The 13,450-nt window shown below is 48.3% G+C and overlaps 1 protein-coding gene across 4 annotated transcripts in view; it reads right to left on the reverse strand.

The window, feature by feature from the left end:
- HRH2 (histamine receptor H2) overlaps positions 1-5,666 on the reverse strand; it is a 54,865-nt gene extending 49,199 nt beyond the window's left edge. For all 4 annotated transcript variants that reach the window (XM_032336978.1, XM_032336977.1, XM_032336980.1 and 1 more), the window contains exon 1: positions 5,512-5,666. The gene's annotated coding sequence lies outside the window, so the exon portion shown is untranslated. The remainder of the gene's footprint in view (positions 1-5,511) is intronic.
- Positions 5,667-13,450: the final 7,784 nt, after the last annotated feature.

Here is a 13,450-nt window from a genome sequence, read left to right on the forward strand (position 1 = left end):
CAGTGTGCCCCTGCCTGGATTGCAGATGGAGAAGTTGGGGCCCAGAGAGAGACAGTGGCTTGCCCAGGGTCACACAGTGATGAAAGGTGTAGTCATGCCTGGAGCCCAGCTCTTCCAGATCGTATCAGATAGTTTAAAAAAAAAAAAAAAAAAAAACAAAGGAAACCTTGAGATGTGCTAGCAAGGGCCTCGGGAGGAGTGCCTTGAAATTGACCAGACAGGGCAGGCCTCCCTGAGGCTGACCCCAGGGGGTGAGGCAGAGGACTTTAGTGGGGACCAGCTTGCCATTTTGGTCTGAGCAAGGTGAGTGAGCAGAGATGCAGTCAAAGGCAGAGCCTGCTCATGATCACGTGAGGCCGCAGAGACCCCGGGAGGGTTCTCATTTTAGTCCATATAAGGGAACAACACAATGGAGTTTTGGCTCTGATCTGAGCAGACAGTTCTGCAAACACATACAGATGGCCAACAGGCACCTGAAAAGATGTTCAAATTCATCAGCCATTGGGGGAATGCAAATCAAAATCATAGCGATACCATGTCGTACTCACACAATCCAAAAGTTGGGTACTTAGGGTTGGTGAGGATGAGAAAAAACTTGAGTCCTCATACACTGCCAGTGAGGATGTCAAAGGTTTGGCTGCTGGGGACCTGGGAGGTGCCCTCGGTTAAGCGTCCCACTCTTGATCGGCTCAGATTGTGATCTCGTGTCATGAGATCTAGCCCTGCACGGGGCTCCAAGCTCAGCACACAGTCTGGGTAAGATTCTGCTTCTCCCTCTGCCCCTCTACCCCTCTATTCATGTGTGCGCTCTTTTTCTCTCTCTCTCAAATAAATAGGTAAGTCTTTTTTTTTTTTTTTTTTTTTTTTTTTAAGTTTCAGCCTCTTTCGGACTGCCTGGGTGGCTCGGTCATTAAGCGTCTGCCTTCAGCTTGGTCATGATCCCAGGGTCTTGGGATCGAGCCCCACATTGGGCTCCCTGCTTCAGGTTAGCCTGCTTCTCCCTCTCCCTCTGCCTGCTGCTCTCCCTGTTGTGCTCTGTGTGTGTGTGTGTGTGTGTGTCAAAGAAACAAATAAATAAAATCTTAAAAAAAAAAAAAAGTGTCAGCTGCTTTGGAAAACACTAGTAGTTCCTCAAAAGGTTAAACATTGTATTCTTACACGGTTTAGTAATTCTACTCCTAGGTTCATCCCCAGGAGAAATGAAAAGATACGTACTCAAAATCAGTACATACATTGTTCATAGCAGAAGTATTTATAATAGCCAAAAAAGTGGAAACAAGCCAAATGCCCATCAACAGAATGTGGTGTATCCATACATGGAATATTATTTTGGCCACATCAAGGAATGACGTATTGATACGTGTTACATGCAACATGGATGAAACCTGAAAACATGCTCAGTGAAATAAGCCAGACACAAAAGGCCATCTATTATTCCATATAATCATACATTACATGATTCCATTGATAGGAAATGTCCAGAAGAGGTACATCTCTAGACACAGAAAATAGATTAGCGGCTCCCAACCTTGGGTAGGAGTGGGGATGGATGGGGGAATGACAGTTAATGGGTACAAAGTTTCTTTTGGGGGTGATGAAAACGAGATCTGCACTTAGATCGTGGTGATGGTTGCACAGCATACTGAAAAACAGTGACCCATAGACTTTAAACGGGCGAGTTTTAGGTCATGTGAATTATGACTCTATGAAGCCTTAATTCTGTTTTGAAAGGCCACTCTGGTTGCTGTTGGGGGCAGAGTAGCAGCAAGGAGGTCAGGCACCAACAATGCGATCATAGGCTTAGAGTGTCCAGTGCAGAGGAGGGACACAGTGACTGTGTGCATGGCTCGCACAGGCTGATTCCTGTTCAGGAATGTCCTTCTCTTCTTAGCCAGGCTTTTTAAACCCTGTACTGTTGACATTTTGCGCAGGATCATTCTTCTGTACGGAGGTACCGTGGGATGGGAATCACGGGATGAACAGCCGCACCCCTGTTGCCACTCTCCAGCAGTCAGCACATCCCCCCACCACAGCTGCAACAATCAAAAGTACCTCCTAGAGGACTAAACTGACCCCAACGGAGAACTGCTGCTCTAACCTCTTTTGCTTAGCTGCTGAATTCTTGAGTACCCTTCCAGGATCATTTCCCTTATCATCTCTTCTGGGGAGCCTTCATCCTTCATTCTCCAAAATCGCCCAGTTTCTTTTCTTTTCTTTTTTCTTTTTTTTTAAGATTTTATTTATTTATTTGATAGACAGAGATCCCAAGTAGGCACAGAGGCAGGCAGACAGAGAGAGGAGGAAGCAGGCTTCCTGCTGAGCAGAGAGCCTGATGCAGGGCTCTATCCCAGGACCCTGGGATCATGACCTGAGCCAAGGGCAGAGGCTTTAACCCACTGAGCCACCCAGGAGCCCCTAAAAGTTGCCCAGTTTCTTAAACAAAGCCCCATCACAGCCCTGATTGCACCGTGCACGCTCCACCCCACAGCTGCGCAGACATGACACCTTATGCACTTTGGGTCCCCAGCATCAAGTACAAAACCTGGCCCTTTGGAGGTTGCTATGATCCCATTGCCTCACCTGCCAAGTGCAGAGGTGCACTGCCTGCCTCCCCCAGGGTTTCCGTGATTAGTGCTCAAATGTGGGTTAACTGATCTGTCCACCCCTCCTGACTCTGGGTAGGAGGGTAGGTTCCAGATCCAGATGGCCTGGGTGGCCTGGGTTTGCTGTGGGACGCTGGGCAAGTGACTGAGTTTTCTGAATCTTGGTTTCTTCTCTGTAAAATGGGGGTCCTGATAATGCCCACCCTGTAGGTTGTCATAAACACATAGCAAAAACACAACAAATGTCAGAAACTCTTGGTGATAATAATTTACTATTCTTTCTTTTTTCTGGGGGGCCTTCCAGGATTCAACACAGAGGTGGCCTTGTCACTGGTAGGTGTTGCTGTGTGAGCCCTGTCCTGGATGCTGGCCAAGAGGAGGTAGGGGTGGGTTCACTAGGAGAATATTACAAAAAGTATGGAAAGTTCAGAAATTATAAAGAGTCAGGGAAAAAATCCCCCATAATTCTGCCACCCACAGGCATATACAATCAACACTCTTTGGTCTATTTCCTTCTAGTCTTTTTTCTAAGTGCCTTTTTTTTTTTAAGATTTTATTTATTTATTTGACAGAGATCACAAGTAGGCAGAGAGGCAGGCAGAGAGAGTGAGAGGGAAGCAGGCTCCCCAGGGATTAGAGACCTCTATGCGGGACTCGATCCCAGGACCCTGAGATCATGACCTGAGCCAAAGGCAGTGGCTTAACCCACTGAGCCACCCAGGCGCCCTTTTTTTTAAGTGCTTGCCATGAATCTGTGACCATACCCTATATATGCATATGCATACGCATATCCTCATTCATTAAAAACTCTCCATTTTCTGTAGTCACATGGCTGTCCCATAATTTACTTAATTGATTCCCTACTGGACATTTAGGCACTCTCTGATTGTTGAGGAATACCTTGCATTTGAAAGAACTTCGTTCATACTCCCATCATTTCATTTGGATGTTCTCCTTGCTTTTAAAACATTTTTGGCAAAGAGACCTCTCTAGCCTGCTGGGACACCCATTTTCCCATAGCTAGGCATCCATTTTCTCATCATCAGGGATTTCCTCCCGCAGGCTGAGCTAAATCCTTGGGATTGTGACTTAATCCTGTTTCCCCTTCTGTGGACATTGGTGGAGATGGACCACAGCTGGCCTTGTCTTCTCCTTGGATGCATCAGCTGGGAGGGTCAGTTTATTTAGTCAACAGTGGATGGATAATGAAAAGGAGAAGCAGCCAAGGCCAAGGTTAATGGGGACGAGGTTAACTGGGACAAGGTGGCAGAGGAAGAGAAGTTGGCTGGCTGGGGTTAGCCAGCCTCACATCAGCTTCCTATATGCTGTTGACTAGTGACCTTATTTCCTTCTAGATCCCTAAAGAAATCACCAGGCAAAGGTACACCAACCCCGTTGCCAGACTCAGACCCACTTTCTCCTGTGTACATAAACAGCAGCTCTTCCTAATACATGTAGAACAAGAAACCAGTGCTGCCTGGGCCCCAGCCAGGTGCCAGGTCGCATGCTAGACACCTTCCAGACTCCTACTTTGGAGCCAGTGTGGTACCATCCAAGGTGCTTGGAAGCAGACAGATCTGGAACCAATCCCAGCATAGGCACGTCCTATCAGTGGGACTGTGTGTAAGCAATTTGCCCCTGTGAGATTCGGTTTCCTTGTCTGTAATTTTGGGGTTTAACGGCACCACCTTCCCAGGATCCTTGTGGAGACTAGAGCCCATACTGTATGCACAGCACCCCAAGTACCAGGCCTGCACAGAGCAAGAGCAGGAGAAATGTTATTTTCTCATTCCATTCAACTCTCATCATATCTCTCGGTCAAAGATGTCAATAAATGTAATCTGTCTCATTGCCTTTTATAACCGCCAGCGACAGGGCACTCATTAGTATGAATTTGTAACTTCCCATTACCAATAAGATACCGAGGCTCAGAGAGATTTCACCAGGAGGTTTTCAGGGCAGAAACTGTTATCTCACAGATTTCATGTCTCAGAGAACCATCAGGACGGTGTCTGGAGTGGAAGGGGTGTGCCCCCCACCCCAATTCCCTGGGCCCTGTTTTATGCCTAGCTGGGCCACTGGCTACCTCTGGCAGAGGAGACCAGAGAGGACCTGCCCCACACAAATGAGTTTCCAGGAGGCAAGGAGAACCAGGACTCTGGCCATTGAAGTTAGGGTATGACAGCTGCCATTGGGGGACACCACAATCTGTACTTTACTGACCCACCTTCCAATCCTTAGAGCCTTCTCAAAGGGCCATTAGAGTCTCCACCCCAATTCACAGGATGGGAAACTGAGGTTCATATGGTCAAGGTCAACTGCAATTACTTAAGTGAGCGAGCTGGGATTCCCAGCGGAGGCCACTTGCCCAGCTCATCCCAGAGGCAAACCCTGCCCGTCCTTGCTACGGGAACATAGGGCGGCAGCCCAGGAGGGCGAAGGCCAGATACCTGGGCTCCCTGAGGAACTCCGCGTCCCCTTCCCGCCCACCCCCAACCTTGTACTGGCTTTCCTAAAGCAGAATGTCGCTCCATGCTCCCGCAGACACAACGCCTCTAGAAATGCCACCGCTCAGAGCTCGGTCAAAACAGCGGCTGTTTCGGTGCAAGTGCACTTTCCAAATCCACCCCTACGCGGGCACAGGGGACAACACGCCAGACCCCAAGCCCGGAGCACAGCTTCGGAACCGGGGCTGCATCCCGTCCTTGCAACGCCCCCTTGGCGCGCGTACGACCCCCGCGGGTCACAGAGAAGGAAACTGAGGCTCGCAGGCGGAGAGAATCGTTCAAGGTCAGGCGTAGTCTGCAAGCCGCGGGGGGGCCGGAGCTCGCACTCGGGGTCAGGGTCACGACGGCGGCAGGGACCCCACCCGAGCCGAGGCCCCGCGGGGAGGCGGCGGCCGCGTTACCTTGAGCTGCTGCGCCGTGGGGCTCCGGCTTCGGCTCTGGGCTCGGCGGCGTCCTGCACTCGCGCCCGCTCGGCTCCGGGCAGGGATGGAGCGGGTGCTCCGCCCGCGCCCCGCGCCCCGCGCCTCGCGCCCACTTCCTCGTCCCCGCCCCCAACTCGCTCCTCCTCGCTCTCCGCCCCTCCCTCCCTCCCTCCCTTCCCTCTCCCGGGCTCTCCCGTTCCCCTCTCTTTCTCTCCCTCTCTCCTCCCGCCTCCGTGCACAGCACACTCTCTCTTCCTTCGCTCTGCTCCCTCCCCACAGTCCCTCTCCCCCGCGCTCCCCCACTTTCCCCTAGACCTTCTTTCCTTCTCCCTGGCTCTGACGTGGCCCCTTCCTCTTTCTTTCTGTCACACTACCATCTTTCTCTCCTTTCCCCGCCTCACTTCCACCCACTCCTCTCCACCCCCAGCCCTGTCTGGGACCCAGAAGAGTAGAAGGAGACTCCCAGCTGTGGCCCCTCGCGATCTGGTGGCACCCCTGCCCAGCACCCTGCTACCTGGAATCAGCCTACAGGAGGAAAAGGACTCGTTGCCTGGGAAAAGTCTGGATAATTCTGTGATCTGTGGAACTTCCGAAAACCCCAGGGAGGGTTTGTTCTAGTTGGAGGAAGGGATGGAGAAAGAGAAGAGGAGGGTCTTGGGAAAGGGGTTTTTGGGGATGGAAAATGGAGGCTTAGATGGGGAAACCTATCTCTTAAATATCAAGGTGGCAAGGCTGCTGTACTAAGGGTGCAGACGTGGGTGGAGGGAGCCTGGTGGGCAGGATGGCCAAGGGCATTGTGCCAGACCTGGGGTAGTCAGCCCAGGGTAGGAGAGACAAGTGGTCCGACGGGCTGCCCTTCGTTGCTTGGGGAGCCTGACACGAGGAAGGGAGTTTGCACAGGAGCTTGGCAAAGGAGAGCAGAAGGATGCCAGCTCAGGGGAGCAGACATTTCAGAGGCGTGCTCATGGTGATTGACACGCCACCCTAAGCCATTCTGGCACTATGGGCCTGGCCCTGTGCCTATGGGCTGAGATGCAGACTAGGGTCACAGTCCCCTGGAGCTCCGAGATCACAGTTTCTGGAGGAGGATGTGGAAGGCCATGCATCCAGGTCACCAGTATCTTGGAATGATCGCAGGAGCCTCCAGGCGGGTCTGGGGCACTCTGTGCTTGCTCGCCTACAATCTATAAAGCCTCATAGGTCATCTCTAAAAAAGCGTAAATCAGATCACGCCTCTCTGTACTCCCTGCTTGAAACCCTCCCATGACTTCCTGTTGTAGTTAGGATAAAATCCAAGTACTCTATCACTGCCAACATGATCTGATCTTGTGTCTCACCACATTCTGCCTCATTCCATGTGCCTCAGCCACAGCCGCTTCCTACTTGTGCCGGGAATGGGCCACGCTGGACCATACCACAGACCGTTTGCACTGGCGGTTCCTTTTTCTGAGATTGCTCTTCCCCCACATCTTCCTGGGTGCTCAATGAGGCTGCATGGCCTAGTCGTCTCACCCAAAGCAGTCACCTCCTCGCCACAGTGCTTTTCACATCATGAAAACACTTACCAGTGTCTAGAACTTTTCATTTTAATGCTTATTATCTGCTTTGCTGCTCCACAATGTAACCAGTGTTCATCTCCTCCCCTGAGCCTCCCGGGAGCCTGGAGCCTGTTACTGTAGCTGGATATATCACTAAGTGTCCAACAGATGTTGGTTGAATAAGTGAATGAATAAACACTATAATGTATGTGTTTAGAAAAAAGAAAAGATGTGACTGACGCTGCCAGGGGAAAAAAGATTGTCTTGAGATAAGAGTGGAGAAGTGGGGAGGGCCACAGGCCTGGAGGAAACAGCATGAAGACAGGTACAGGGTATTAGCTAACCTGGAGTTTGGGGAGTGCTGCCTGGTGGGTCACCCGCAGAAACCCAGCAAAAAGCCCTGGTGAGGCTTTTAGGACACCTCAGGGATGCCAGTTAGGACTTGATCTTGTGAGCAATGGAAGCTGTGGCAAGTTTGGGGGGCTGCAAAGTCTGGGGTGTATATTCTGGAGAAGAGAAGGCTCCAGCAACCTCTGTCTCTAGAAAGGGCTCTCTGAGGGAGTGAATGAGACTCTAGCACTTGGACCAATGGTAGAAATAGAATGAGACAGATTTGGACTCTGTAAAGAATTTTTTTAAGGATCTGTAAAGGGAAATGTGCTCTATGTGGGTGAGATTATGGTCCTCTCCTATTCAGTGCTCCTCCCAGAGAAAGGACGCCATGTCTGTGACCTCTTTAGCCACTGAACTGGGAGAGATAATGCATCTTTGTTGTTGTAAGTCAGTAAATGTTGGGATGGTTCGTAACAAAGCAATGAATTGGATAAGGGGCCTTGGGGAGTATCAGTTCCTATTTCTGAGCCTATTTCCTTGACCATTAAATAAGAATAACACCAATATCTGCCTCAAAGAGTTTTGATGAGGCTCAGATGAAAAAAGAAATGGATAGTGCATTCATTCTTTCATTCGTTCAACACACGACCAGACCTACTATGTTTCAGGCCCTGGGTTAACTCTGGGATACTGCAATGAACCAGATAGGCGAGGGTCGGAAATGTAAGGAGGAAAAAGACAACGAACAAGGCAGATAATTTCAGCTAAAGATAATTGTTGCCTGGAAAGCAAAGCAGGGTAACGTAATTGAGAGTGACTGGGGGCAGTGCTTTGTTCACGACGGTTGGGGAAGGATTTTCTTAGCCCGTGACGTTTGAGCCAAGGCGTACATGATGATATCGGGGAGCAGTGTTCCATGTAGGGGAAGCAGTAAGTGCAAATGCCCCAAGGTACGGAGAAGTTCATAGTGGCTGAGTGCATGAGGGATAGGGAAGATGTTTGGAGATGGTGTTGGTGCAAGACCATGGTAAGGTGAATGGATTTAATCCTAAATGAAATGGAGCCAAGAAAGGATTTCAACAGGGAAGTGATACCCTTGTGCTCTATCAAGCAAATTAGTACTGGAGTTATTGCTGGAGTCCATTTCTGGTTGGTTCCCCCACAGGCTGGGATAACATTTGCAACCCTTTCCAGCTCTCAGAGTTTCCAGTTCTGTATTAGTTCAGAAAAACCTTTGGAAACTACTAAACATGATCATAGAAGGAGTCATCATTATAACTAAAAGGCTCCCCACCTTGCAAAAGCGTTTGGGATCTGATAGCCTAAATGTTCTCCTTGCTCTGAATACTTAATAAAAACTATCTTTCAAAGGGGACCGAAGAAGCTTCTTATTCTGAGGAAACCCAAACCACTATTTGACCAAAATAGAAAAAAAAAAAAAAGTGCCTTTTTTGGATGAGTAATCTCTGCCGAGTCTGACAGCTTAAAATTGAAAAAAAAAATTGCAACAATTAAGATAACAAGTGACAAGGCATAGTGATGATAACATTGACTCGAGTGGTCTGCGGAAAATTCCGGTGAAACCCACTGGGTTTTGTCATAAGTTATTACTCATCTCTGTCCTGGGCTCTGGGGTGGCTCTGGGTTTGCGGTAGGGCACCCAGGACCGCAACTGGGATGTGTGGGGTGTAGAGTTTCTTGGCCATTGTGTGCTCTGAGTCTTGAGAGAGGCTTTGGAAAGGTTGCAAGGCTGGGAGTCCCCGGATGGATGATGTTGGTTCCTGCCTTACCACGGCTACTCCAAAGAGCCCAGACTTGGCTATTTCCCCAGTGTCTCCAACATTACAGATGCCCCAGTTCTGGTGTATGAGCTAGGAAGGAACACAATTTGTTGAATGCCCACCATCTTCTGTATACTGTGCTGGGGTTTTTGCATACGTCATGTCAAGTAATTCTCATCACAGCCCTGTGAGGTAGATACTAGGATTACCTGCCACCATCACCCCTTTATAGATGAGGATGCCGAAGCTCCGGAAGTCAGAGTTTTCTCCAAGATCCCACAGCTAGCTGGGGAATTCACTCGACCGGTTCCAAAGCCCCAACTTTGAATCAGTCTGCTCTCTTGTTGCATTGACTAGCAAGAAGGAGAATGTTCTGTGGGAACCCAGAGTTGGAAAGGATGCATTCAGCCTGGGTCTCCAGCCAGCCGGCCCATCCTGAGGATTCTGGACTTACCAGCCTCCATAATGCTTATGCGCCAGGTCCTTAAAATATATCTTTCTATATCCACAGAACCCTGACTAGTGCATAGAATAGGAGCTATTAGCCATTTCCTAAAGGAAGGATTTCCTAAGAGCAGCTGGAGGATGTGTTGGCTGATACAGGCCGTCCAGAACTGGGACTCAAGTAAGAGCACAAAGGCCCAGAATGACGGAAAAGCTAGATTTTGGACTCATGTGTGGCTGACCCCCTGAGAGCCTGGCCACATCATTAATCAGAGTCCTGGGAGGCAAGGAGTTTGGATGTGAAGGTCAGAAGATGAGCCGGAAGTCCAGCCAAAGATGACTTGGGTAGCTCATTTCTGATTCCTGGGGGTGGGGTGTGGTAGGTGGAGGGCAGCAGGCACTGCTGTTGTCTACAACAGTGATTTCCACTCTGCTGTCCCAGCCTCCATTACAGGTGGAGATTGTCACATGACCTGGTTCAGCCAATGAGAGGAAATTTGGGAAAGGGGGGAAATTTCTCTCCTATAAGGAGAGAGACAGGCACCCCTTCTCCTACTTATTCAGCTACTTCCTTTTTTGATCCTGCAGCAGAGGCAGCCATGTTGTGACCATGAGGGAAAAACTATGGGAACTGCAAAGAAATGGACTCAAAACCTAATGTTATAGGGCTCCTGGGGCAACTTTTTCACGTGGGAGAGAACAAGCCCCCTACGCCTTAAGTCAAGGTTTCCGTGATTCACGGCTGAACACATTCTGATTCAGGGAGGAAGTACAGAAGTACAGTTATATGACCCCATCCCTAATTTGTTGCCCTTTGAAAGTATGGTGGGGCAATTTTCTTCTGCTGGAACATTTTCCCTCTCTATTCTCCATTAGCTCCTATGCAGGGCTTAGGTATTAGCTTCTGCACAAGTTCAAAATTAATTTCCCAGGCTGGGTCTGACGCCCCTCTTCAGAGGCTTCTTAGCCCCGTGTACTTTCACAAGATGGTGAACACAAGATGGGTATTGGCGGGGGTAGGAGGAATGAGGAGAGGGAGGGAGCCAGTGAATCTTGTATCCCTCAGCAGGCTTCCACTTTTGTCCATTCACCCCAGCCTACCACATGGCACCCCTAGCCACAAGGGCGGCTTACAACGTGACCCTGACGGTGTTGCCCTTCTAGCCTCCACAGGGGGAGGCAGGCAAGCAGAAGAGGTCTGGGAGTGGAAGTGCTGAGTTGGTCATGATGCAGCATCTGCCACAAATGACAAAATATTTTATTAAGTTTTTGACGTTTGACGTTTTATTAAGTTTTTGACGTTTGAAAGTATATTATTTGTCTTTTTTTTTCTAAATGGAAGTACTTGTATTATTATTATTTTTTTACCCATTCCAAGAGTAACAAAGCTTATAGTAAAATTTCAAACCATATGGGTTAAGTGAGTTTCCTGAAATCTTATTCTTCCAGAGATAAGCCTATGAATAATTTGATCTATAACACATTCCAGACTTTTATCTATGCATAAGAATATATTTTTTTTAGTCATAGATTTGTAAAGAAAAAAAAAATGGAAGAGGTGGTGGTTTTTTTTTTTTTTTTCCCAGAAAGAACACAAAGCAACTTCAGAAAGAAATCACCACCGGCTGGATGAAAAGTGACGCCCTCCGTCCCCACCCTCTGGTCACTTCTTTCACTGTTCACTCCCTGGGGACCCAGGAAGGGATGCTGCTTCTCTCTGCCCATCTGCTCCGCTCTCTTCTCCTTCTTTCCTTATCAGCTCCTCCACTTAGGGAAGAAAGCTTCCTCATGGCTTTCTTCTAGTTTCCAAAAGAAAACCTATCTATGACCAGAATGTGAATTAATGGGACTGGGGAGGAAGTCACGTTCATACTGCCTTCTCCACTCCCATCCCTTCTCTCGGACGCTTGGGAAGGAACTGTATGATGTCCATCCTTCCAGTTTCCTTGCTCTGCAGAGGATGATGACGGTAGAAGCTACTGGTTACTGAGCACTTGGTATGTTCCCACTGTGGTTCTACAATAAGGTTTGCATCCTCATTAAAACAACCATTTGAAGCTGATACGGTTATTTCTCACTTTAGAAATGAGGAAATTGAGGTTAAGTAATTTGCTCAAAGCTATATGGCTAAGATGGCAGAGCCACGATTCAAACCCAGGAGGTTTGAATCTGACACACAGAGACACACAATACTAGAAACATAAATTTAAAAATAGAAGTTTTTTTAATAAAATAAAACCCAGTAATTTTGTGCATCTTTTTCTGTATATAAAGATTTACCTGACTCTTTTAAATTCCTGAATAATACTCCATTATATGGATGAACTAGACCTTTTTTTTAGCCCATCTCTTACTGATGGGCAGTAAGCTGTTCCCAATTCGTCCCTTTGCCACCTTCCTCACGAGAATGTCTGACTTGAGGCTTCAGCTCTTGAGGACAGGGATGGTGTCTAGGTCTTTAGCACCTGGTGTATAGCAGGTGCTCAATGAATATCCACAGAAAGAACGGGTTAGTAGTGTGAGCTCCCCTCCTTATTCCATTTTTTTTTTTTTTACCATTTTCTTGGCTGCTCTTGAGCATTTGTTCTTGCAAATTAATTTTCATTAATTTGCCAAGATCTTCTCCTAGGCACAAATGGGATTTTTATTGACTTTACAGTAAGTGAATGGGTCGACGTGAGGAGCGTCAACCCTACAACCCCAGGAAGGCGATCGCAGTCCCTTCCCCCAGCCCTCCTGCTTTGTTGGGCCATGCAGAGCTGCATCGTGTCCTCGCTATAGGTCTTGCTAGCTTGTCCAAGGTTTATTCCTGGGTATTTTCCTTTCATTCTCGCTCTTCGGAAAAGGTGCTTTTGTCTATTAGAGTGACTGAATGCTTAGAATCTTGAGTTGGATTTCCTCTTGCTGGCTTCTGTGGTTCAGAGCACTGGCTTTGGAGCCTAGCAGATATGGGTGCTAAACCACTTAGTACGCCTGTGACCTTGACAAATCATCCAACCACCATGAGTCTCAGTTTCCTGGTCTTTGACAGAGTAGAAATAGTGTCTGTTGCACTGGGATACTGTAAGTGATATCCTGCCATCCTGGGTGGTTTATTATTGGTATATACAAAAAAAATATTTCTAACTCCCTCCCCCCGCCTTATCTCTTTGGCAGCTGGGGTACGTTTCTGTTCACTAAGTATGAGTACTAAGGACTTTTCAGATTCTTGAAGGTGATACTGATGTTGGCTGTGGAGATGCTGGAGGTGAATGAAATTGCCCTAAGACCCTATGGAGACTGGAGAGGGGAGATAAGAAATCTTGGGTGGGACAAGGAGTGTATGGAGGAAAGGTTCTGGGGAGAGAGAGAGAGAGAAGGGAAGAGAATAGACTGATCATGAGATATACCAAGTGATGGGAAAGGAGGGCAGAACCAGTATGTCAAATGTCATGAGGATTTGGGTGGGAAATCCCACCCCTTCCTAGCTCCTTCACCCCTACACATTCTCATGGCTACCAACCATGTTTTTTTTTTCCAATGCCACCAAGCTGGGTGTCCTCATTTCAACTCAGTTCTGACACTATGTTCTAGAAATAGTACCAGATACCACAAGTGAAGGGCTCAGTCCCACATGACTGCCCCTACTCACTTCAGATGCCAATCACGAGCCCCAATCGCCACCCATGCTTCTGAACTGACCGGCTGTAGACCAGAGGTTCCCACCCTCCCTCCTCGGGTTTGTTAACCTGCCAAAACTCACCGAATTCAGAGAAATATTTTACTTAAGAGATGACCAGTTGGTTTTTTTTTTTTTTTTAATCAAAGGATGTAACTCAGGAA

Source organism: Mustela erminea, chromosome 3 (assembly GCF_009829155.1).
Source record: "Mustela erminea isolate mMusErm1 chromosome 3, mMusErm1.Pri, whole genome shotgun sequence".
Classification (NCBI taxonomy): domain Eukaryota; kingdom Metazoa; phylum Chordata; class Mammalia; order Carnivora; family Mustelidae; genus Mustela; species Mustela erminea.